Below are 9845 nucleotides of genomic sequence, written 5' to 3' on the forward strand. Positions count from 1 at the left end.
GAGAGGGAGAGGGAGAGAGAGAGAGAGAGAGAGAGAGAGAGAGAGAGAGAGAGGAAAAAGGTGCCCATATCAGTGTGTATTTACAGTACATTTCAGAAGTCTTTGTGAGTGTCTGTCTACGCACCCATATCAGTGTGTATTTTAGTGAAGGTTGCGTTTGTCTTTCTGGAAACGTAGAGTGGCAGAGAGGGCAGGCCAGTGCTTGTCTGGTTGCCTGTGTAAATTCTTCCTGGGTCAGGAATAGCATAAGGCTGTGTGTGTGTGCTTAGGAGGGGGGCGAATGTTGGCACAGATTCCAGTGCCAACAAGTCCCTTTCCCTTCAGCCCAATACGAGAGAGGGAAAGGGAGAGATTGAGACAGATTGTGCGAGAGAGATTTAGAGAAAATACAAAAAGACTGGTTTTATTTTCCTTACAACAATATTTATATTCATAAAGTAAAACAAAATGTGAGAAAAGGCATATTTGATGTTGCTGTGACATACCTGTGTGGGAGGCAATGATGTCATCAAACATGGACAATGTCGTCATTTATATTTAAAGACTATTTACAACTATGAGGTGAACCATGTGGCAATGTAGGCCTTATCTGTTCCTTCACAGACACACACACACACACACACACACACACACACACACACACACACACACACACCGTACAACCAAAAATGTATTGTAAGAGAATAAATTAAGGAATCATAAAGCAAATGACCTGTTACACTTTGGTGTGACAGTACAATGTCCATAAGCACTGAACTGGGTACAGCATTCCCTGTAAATTCCTACCCTTAACCATTGTGAATCGAATAACAGTGCTGATTGTAGATCAGTGCAGACAATATCACGGCCATAAATCAATACAAACATGACAGAACAGACACAGATCTTGGCTGGCCATCATTTACATTAACAGAACTCTCTCCATTTTGAACAAGGGGAGAGTGGGATAAGGGAGGAGATGGGGAGGAGGTACAAGGGGAGGTGGGATAAGGGAGGAGATGGGGAGGAGGTACAAGGGGAGGTGGGATGAGGGAGGAGAGGGGGAGGAGGCACAAGGGGAGGTGGGATAAGGGAGGAGGTACAAGGGGAGGTGGGATAAGGGAGGAGAGGGCGAGGAGGTACAAGGAGGGTGGAATAAGGGAGGAGAGGGGAGGAGGTACACAAGGGGAGGAGAGGGGGAGGAGGTACAGGGGAGGTGGAATAAGGGAGGAGAGGGGGAGGAGGTACAGGGGAGGTGGGATAAGGAGGAGAGGGGGAGGAGGCACAAGGGAGGTGGGATAACGGAGGAGAGGGGGGAGGAGGTACAAAGGAGGTGTAATAAGGGAGGGGGGGGAGGAGGTACAAGGGGGTGGGATAAGGGAGGAGAGGGGGAGGAGGTACGAGGGGAGGTGGGATAAGGGAGGAGAGGGGGAGGAGGTACAAAGGGAGGTGGAATAAGGGAGGAGAGGGGGAGGAGGTACAAGGGGATGTGGGATAGGAGGGGAGTGCCTGTGGCACACATAAAAATCACCCATTTTATTTTTGGCCACGAGTAATTCATAATACCGACAACAATCATAACCATGGCAAACAATCCTTTTTTATAAAACAAAGCTGAATTATTTTCAGTTCAGTGCTGCTGCATGCTCCTCGGTGTAAAATGGCACCCTGTTTCTGTTCCTTCCTCAATTTGTTCCTTGATCATTCTAATGATCCAATAGGAACGCTCCGTGAAACCCCCTTCTCCCACTCCAATTAGCCAGCAAGTCCGTCAATCATTTGTCAACCCCGCTGCCGTGCTCCAGTATGGCCGCCATACAGCCTCGGGTACCATATTGGTAGGGGAGCTACTGTGACTTCCCTCCGCTTCCACCCCCACCCCTTCGCTCTGATTTGGCAGAGACGGGTGCAGGAGGAGGAGCCTGTGGATGCGTTGGTGCAGGGAGGGAATATCCTCGGAGGAGACCGCTCCCGCCTCCCCCGCCATCATGGAGAATTGGTAGGACCAGCGGCCGTGCTATAATACAGGTGATAGGGAGAGGAACCGGCCTGGAGCAGTCCACTTTGGCCCTGGGGGGCGTTTGTGGGGTAGGGCGGGGGGAGGTAGGTGTGGTAACGCCCAGCAGGGGTGGTCGCCATGGTCAGTCCAATGGCGCCGTTGGATACAGGGGTAGGGGTGTATGTGAAGGCCCCAGTAGGGTAGTGCATGCGTGGGTCAGGGTAGCGGCTGTCAGGGAGCGAGGTCAGGGAGGAGAACGGGCGATCCAGGGACATACGGGGGTCGCTGAAGGCTGTGAGGTCAGGGCCTGTAGGGGGAGAGGTCAGGGGTTAGAGTGGAAGCAGGAAGTGAATGAGTGCGATCGATGACTGTAAGAGAACACTACGGGCAGTCGGCAGAGGGTGAATGAGAGTTTGTGTGTTACCTGAGAGGCGGCTGGACAGGTCACTGAGGGAGGAGCGGCTGGGTGATATGGGCGTAGTTGAGTGGACGGTGGGCGTGGTTATCTGACCCAGGTAGGGGTAGGACTGCTCATAGGACCATGACGGAGATGTCTGCATCTGCCTAGAGTCTGAGAGATTAGAATAGAACAGATACTTTATTCATTAGAATGGAAATATATATTCTGCCTATCCCACCACCCACAGACACACACGTTGAGAGAGGGTTACACACACACACACACACACACACACACACACACGCCGGAGGTTGTTTCACTCCAGCATCTGCTGAACAGGTAGAAACTGAAACATTACAGATGTCTATACTGGATGTGATTGAGGAGAGATGTGAGGGAAGTAGTTTTATGTGAGTGTGTAAAACTCTCAACACTCACTACACTTTCACTCACAAGACCTTCACTCACTACACTTTCACTCACTACACTTTCACTCACAACACCTTCACTTACAACACCTTCACTCACTACACTTTCACTCACTACACCTTTACTCACTACAGCTTTACTCACTACACATTCACTCACTACTCTTTCACTCACTACACCTTCACTCACTACACCTTTACTCATTACACCTTTACTCATTACACCTTCACTCACTACACCTTCACTCACTACACCTTTACTCACTACAGCTTTACTCACTACACTTTCACTCACTACACCTTCACTCATTATACCTTTACTCACTACACCTTTACTCAATACATCACTCACTACACCTTTACTCACTACATCACTCACTACACCTTTACTCACTACATCACTCACTACACTTTCACTCACTACACTTTTACTCACTACACCTTTCACTCACTACACTTTTACCCACTACACCTTTACTCATTACACCTTTACTCACTACACTTTCACTCACTACACTTTTACCCACTACACCTTTACCCACTACACCACTCACTACACCGTTACTCATTACACCGTTGCCCACTACACCTTTACCCACTACATCACTCATTACACCTTTACTCACTACACTTTCACTCACTACACTTTCACTCACTACACCTTCACTCACTACACTTTCACTCACTACACTTTCACTCACAACACCTTCACTTACTACACTTTCACTCACAACACCTTCACTCACTACACTTTCACTCACAACACCTTCACTCACTACACCTTTCACTCACTACACTTTCACTCACAACACCTTCACTCACTACACTTTCACTCACTACACTCTCACTCACAACACCTTCACTCACTACACTTTCACTCACTACACTTTCACTCACTACACTTTCACTCACAACACCTTCACTCACTACACTTTCACTCACTATACTTTCACTCACAACAGCTTCACTCACTACACTTTCACTCACAACACCTTCACTCACTACTTTCACTTTCTACACTTTCACTCACTACACCTTCAACAACCTTCACTCACTACACTTTACTCACTATACTTTCACTCACTCACAACACCTTTCACTCATTACACCACTCACAACACACTCACAACACCTTCACTCACTACACCTTTCACTCACAACACCTTCACTAACTACACAACTACACCTTCACTCACTCACTCACTCATTACACTTTCACTCACAACATACTTTCACACTACACCACAACAGCTTCACTCACTACACTTTCACTCACAACACCTTCACTCACTACACTTTCACTCACAACACCTTCACTCACTACACTCTCACTCACAACACCTTCACTCACTACACTTTCACTCACTACACTTTCACTCACAACACCTTCACTCACTACACTTTCACTCACAACACCTTCACTCACTACACTCTCACTCACAACACCCTATACTTTCACTCACAACACCTTCACTCACTACACTTTCACTCACAACACCTTCACTCACAACACTTTCACTCACTACACCTGTACTCACTACAGTTTTACTCACTACACATTCACTCACTACTCTTTCACTCATTACACCTTTACTCATTACACCTTCACTCACAACACCTTCACTCACTACACCTTTACTCATTACACCTTTACTAACTACAGCTTTACTCACTACACTTTCACTCACTACACCTTCACTCATTACACCTTTACTCACTACATCACTCACTACACCTTTACTCACTACATCACTCACTACACCTTTACCCACTACACCTTTACCCACTACATCACTCACTACACTTTCACTCACTACACTTTTACCCACTACACCTTCACTCACTACATCTTTACCCACTACATCACTCATTACACCTTCACTCACTACATCACTCACTATACATTCACTCACTACTTCAGCTTTACTCACTACATCACTCACTACACTTTCACTCACTACACTTTTACCCACTACACCTTTACCCACTATACCACTCACTACACCGTTACTCATTACACCTTTACCCACTACATCACCCACTACACCTTTACCCACTACATCACTCATTACACCTTTACTCACTACATCTTTACCCACTACATCACTCATTACACCTTCACTCACTACACCTTTACTCACTACATCACTCACTATACATTCACTCACTACTTCACTCAATACACCTTTACCCACTACATCACTCACCCCAACTTTACTCACTACACCTTTACTCACTACATCACTCACCTCACCTTTACTCACTACTCTTTCACTCACTACACCATAATTTACTAAATCTTTACTCACCACACCATCACTCACTACACCTTCACTCACTACACCACTACACGATCACTCACTACACCACCACTCACTAGACTAGACCATCACTCACTACATCACCACTCACTAGACTAGACCATCACTCACTACACCACTCACTCACTACTCCACTCACTCACTACACCATCACTAACTACACCTGGGCTGAGCTGGGAGGCAGAGAAGAGAGAAGGAGTAAATAGTAAAATATCCAGGACATGATGATGGACAGAAAGATAAAGAGGGAGATGGAGTGAGTGGGAAGAGTGGAGGAGAGAGGAAGAGGGAATAAAGAAGAGAAAGATGGAGAGAGATGGTCAGATGGAGACAGAGAGGAGAGGAAGTGATTAGCCTAGTGAGGGGGCGTAGGAAGGGGGGTCGTGTGTGTGTGTGCTCTTAGGCAGCCGGTTCTTTTCCCTGTGGTCCAATAAATGCCAGTGATCGCCCGCAGACTCACAGACAAGAGTGTGTATGTGTATGTGTGTGTGTGTGTGTGTATGGGTGTGTGTGTGTCCCACATACTCTGCAGACAGAGAGGGGAAGCAAATTGCACACAGCAGCCAAGACGTCAATGGCCTTTTTAAGTGCAGCCAGCTCCCCCAAGAACAAAACACTGAGGCCTAGGCTCAGTGCCAAGACCCCCTCCTTTCTTGGCTCCCCTCCCCAGGCTTCGGAGCTCTGATCTGGGGCAGGAGTCACACATGGCTGGGTGGGTGGCTGGAGGCGGGTCTGTGTATCCGGGGCTGCTGCTGCTGCGGTTCATTCATTTTTACTGCATTCCCACACACATGTAGACATATGCACAGTCACTCGCCTACACGCACATGGTAAGCTTTACACACACACACACACACACACACACACACACACACACACACACACACACACACAGACTGAAAAATGAATAATGATTTTACTCTCTCTCTGGCTCTCTATCACCGTCTCTTGTTCTATAGTTTTACAAGGACACCGAGAGCATCCCATTTGGACTAATCTCTCATGGACAGATGCTCGTAACATAACAGGTAGTAGCATCTGCCAACAGACTGATCATTTGGACAAATCCCGATTTCGCAGGTGCTCACTTCTTTCCAATGTCATTTCGGAATGGGAGGGAACATTTGGCTGATATGCCCGAAGGTGACTGAGAGTTTCCGTCTTGGGGGTGGAGACTTCTCTAGTCTCGTTAGTTCATTTTCTAACACGTATCCCCCCCAGAACTTAATTAGAGCATCTGACGCAAGTGTTTTATTTCTGGGTGTCCAAGATTACATTTGGACAGATGGGACGAATGGAATCGGTCAGGTGGCCTCAGCTGGCACACACTGGATGGAGAGAACACACTCCTACACACACGCACACACACACACACACACACACACACACACACACACACACACACACACACACACACAGCTGCCTCTGACACACACATACACCCAGCCCATGGCCCCAGCTGCCTCAGATTTTCACAGATATGAAAAGAGAAGTAGGAGGGAAAGAGAGAGAAAGAGAGAGAGAGGGAGGGAAAGAGAGAGATTGAGAGAGAGAGAGGAAGGAGGGAAAGAGAGAAAGAGGGAGGGAGGGAGGGAGGGAGGGAAAGAGGGAGGGAGGGAAAGAGAGAGAGAAAGAGAGAGGGAGGGAAAGAGAGAGAGAGAGATGGATGGAGGGAAAGAGAGAGAGAGGGGGGAGGGAGGGAAAGAGAGAGAGAGAGAGAGAGAGAGAGAAAAGAGATAGGGAGGGAAAGAGAGAGAGAGAGAGGGAGGGAGGGAAAGAGAGAGGTCTTGAATGACTTAATAACGGTTTCCGCTGGCAGTGCTCCTGTTGCTATTTTTGTGGCCTCAGGATCAGAGAGACACACACAGGAAGGACTGGGGCCTGCCCCTCTCTTTCTGACTCCCCTCCTTCTATCCATCCATCCTTATCCCCGTTTCTCTCTCGCGTCTCATGTATCTTTTGGGGTATTTCACCTCTCTCCGTCTTTCCATCTCTCTTTACCTCCCTCCTATTTCTCCATCTCTCCATACACCCATCTCTGATTCCATCTCCATCTCTCCATCTCATGTCATTTGTTGACATCACTTTTGGAGACATAGCTAATTCCTGTCAATGTCAATATTTTGCTGGTCTCTTACGTGTAATGTGAATGACTCCCTTAAATACTGTAGTGTATTACACAGAAGACTGGTGGCACCTTAATTGGGGAGAACGGGCTTGTAGGTAATGGCTGGAGTGGAATGGTATCAAATACATCAAACACATGATTTCCATGGTTTCCATGTGGTTGATGTCATTCCATTCGCTCCGTTCCAGCCATTATTATGAGCCGTCCTCCCCTCAGCAGCCTCCACGAGTATTGCGTGTTTAGATTTTAAATGAGGTTTTTTTCACACACTTCTACTTCCTGTCAGCTGACTCTCACTTCCTCCTCTCCTCCCTGGCCTGCTTCCTCACGACAACTGTCTACATATACTGGCCAACACACACACACAGACATACACACACACACACACACACACAACACTTCTGGAGAAGAGGAACAGAAACTGCGGGCGTGTGTGTCAGAGGCTCTAGTGCCACACGTTAACCGCAATAGGATTGGCTAAAACCACAAAAAAGGAAGTACTGGTCTTTCCAAACCCAGAGTTAAAGAAAACACGGCTTAGATAAATATACACAGAAAAATGTGTGAAAAACAACTTGATTGGGCCTCTTCTCTCCTGCTCTCTTACACATTGTTTGAGTGTTGTTTGCTACGTATGTGGAGGCATAATGCCAGTGGTTTCACTGTGTGATGACAGTTAGCATGTAGCCTATGCACCGTGGGTGTATGTGGTACCATGAGAGAAGACTCACCTGGTATCTGTGTGTGGTGTGTGGGGTTGCTGAACTGGGCCGGGTTCAGGGCGGGCCGGGGATTGGGAGTGGGGGCGTGGTGGTGATGATGGTGAGGGGGCGTGACCCTCATGGAGCTCCGCCTTAGTTGGTCCAGCTCACTCAGACGCTCGGAGAAGGCCAATGCTCCCGTCTTCACATCCTCCAGCTTCTGTCTGTGGCCTACAAACACGCAGGCAGAAACGCATACACTCTCCATCAATCAATCAGTCTCTCAGTCTGTCTGTCTGCCTGTTTGTTGACATGTTTTTCTTTCTTCTTTTTCTTTAGTTTGGGGTCTCAGTTCTAATTACAATATGAGATTTTTCCCTATTTGGTTTCATGTTGAGTGATATGAGGGGCCAGACTGAAAGGACATAAGAGACAGGGAGAGAGAGATATGAGAGAGAGAGAGAGAGAGAGAGAGGGAGAGAGATATGAGAGAGAGATATGAGAGAGAGAGAGAGAGAGATATGAGAGAGAGATAAAAAAAGATGGGGGAGAGAGTGAGAGAGAGATAGAGAGAGAGAAAAGATGGGGGGGAGACAAAAGACGGGGAAGAGAGAGAGACAAAAGAGGGGGAGAAATAGATGGAGGAAGAAAACGGAGACAGAAAGTATCCAGTCAGCTAGCCAGCCTCAGCTGTGAAAAACCATCACTCGTCTTCACATTCTCACACACACACACACACACACACACACACACACACACACACACACACACACGACTGGTGCACTGGGAGGAAGTGGTGCTGTAACTGGAGCCTGTGTCTTAGCCCTTTGAAGCGCGGGCCAGAACCTAGAGCCAGCCAGACCCTCCACACACACACACACACACATTGAGCCAGCCAGCCAGCCAGACCCTGGATCGTTGCACGGCGCCCAACACCAGATTCCCGACCAGAATAACGGACCATCAGGGGATAGTCCCGTTAACAACCACGAGACACAGGTGTGATGATTCTTCCAATCAGCACCCTCCCAGAACTACAACCCAGAACTAATGCAACTACAAATCCCATACCACTCTAATGGTAATTATGGTCATGATGGTCAGCATGATCATGATAATGTAATAACAACTTGGATAATAATGACGAGGATAACTATGCTTAGGATGCATTGTCTTCCATTGTCTTAGTGCAATCCTACGCCCACGCTCATCCTTCAACCGCCGGAGTCATGTGACGTTGATGTTGATAAGTGCGATGATGAGGATGAAGGTGGTACTCACGGCGTGGTTCTCTGGGCCCGTCCACGGTGATCTTGATAGCTCTCTGGTAGGTGGCCACCTGGGGAGGGTTGGTGAACACCGTGATGGTCAGAGTGAAACTCTTCCCTGGAGGAGGACAGGAAGAGAGGGTGGAGAGGAGGGGAAGAGAGAGTGAAAATATGTTTTAATGTGATCATCTACACAGAAACCCTCGTGTCTCACAATAACCACCGGCATGGGCCTCTATTTCCCCTGCCTACCCCTCCCTCTTCTCCCATGTTGGTCTGCACCTCCCTGAAGCATGCACTCCCTCTCTCTCTCTCCATCTACCCCCCCCCCTCTATCCCAATATACCCCAGGTCTGGATAAGACATTAAGATCAGCCTGACACAGAAATAACCCAGAGAGACATCAGAGAGACAGACAGACCCTACGGCTCCACACCTATTTACTGCTCATAAACACACACACAGACAAACAGTGTGTGTGTGTACATGTGTGTGTTTATTATACTTTTAAAGAGTGTATGTGTGTGTGTTTTTGTGTGTGTTTATTATGCTTGTGTTCGTGTGTGTGTGTGTGTGTGTGTGTGTGTGTGTGTGTGTGTGTGTGTGTGTGTGTGTGTGAGC

The 9845-nt window shown here is 47.7% G+C and overlaps 1 pseudogene; it reads right to left on the minus strand.

Annotated features, from left to right (window-relative positions):
* Positions 1 to 1299: 1299 nt before the first annotated feature.
* On the minus strand, positions 1300 to 9391 carry LOC135566447 (runt-related transcription factor 1-like; annotated as a pseudogene).
* Between the last annotated feature and the right edge of the window lie 454 nt (positions 9392 to 9845).

The sequence above is a fragment of the Oncorhynchus nerka genome, unplaced genomic scaffold (assembly GCF_034236695.1).
Source record: "Oncorhynchus nerka isolate Pitt River unplaced genomic scaffold, Oner_Uvic_2.0 unplaced_scaffold_4918, whole genome shotgun sequence".
Taxonomy (NCBI): domain Eukaryota; kingdom Metazoa; phylum Chordata; class Actinopteri; order Salmoniformes; family Salmonidae; genus Oncorhynchus; species Oncorhynchus nerka.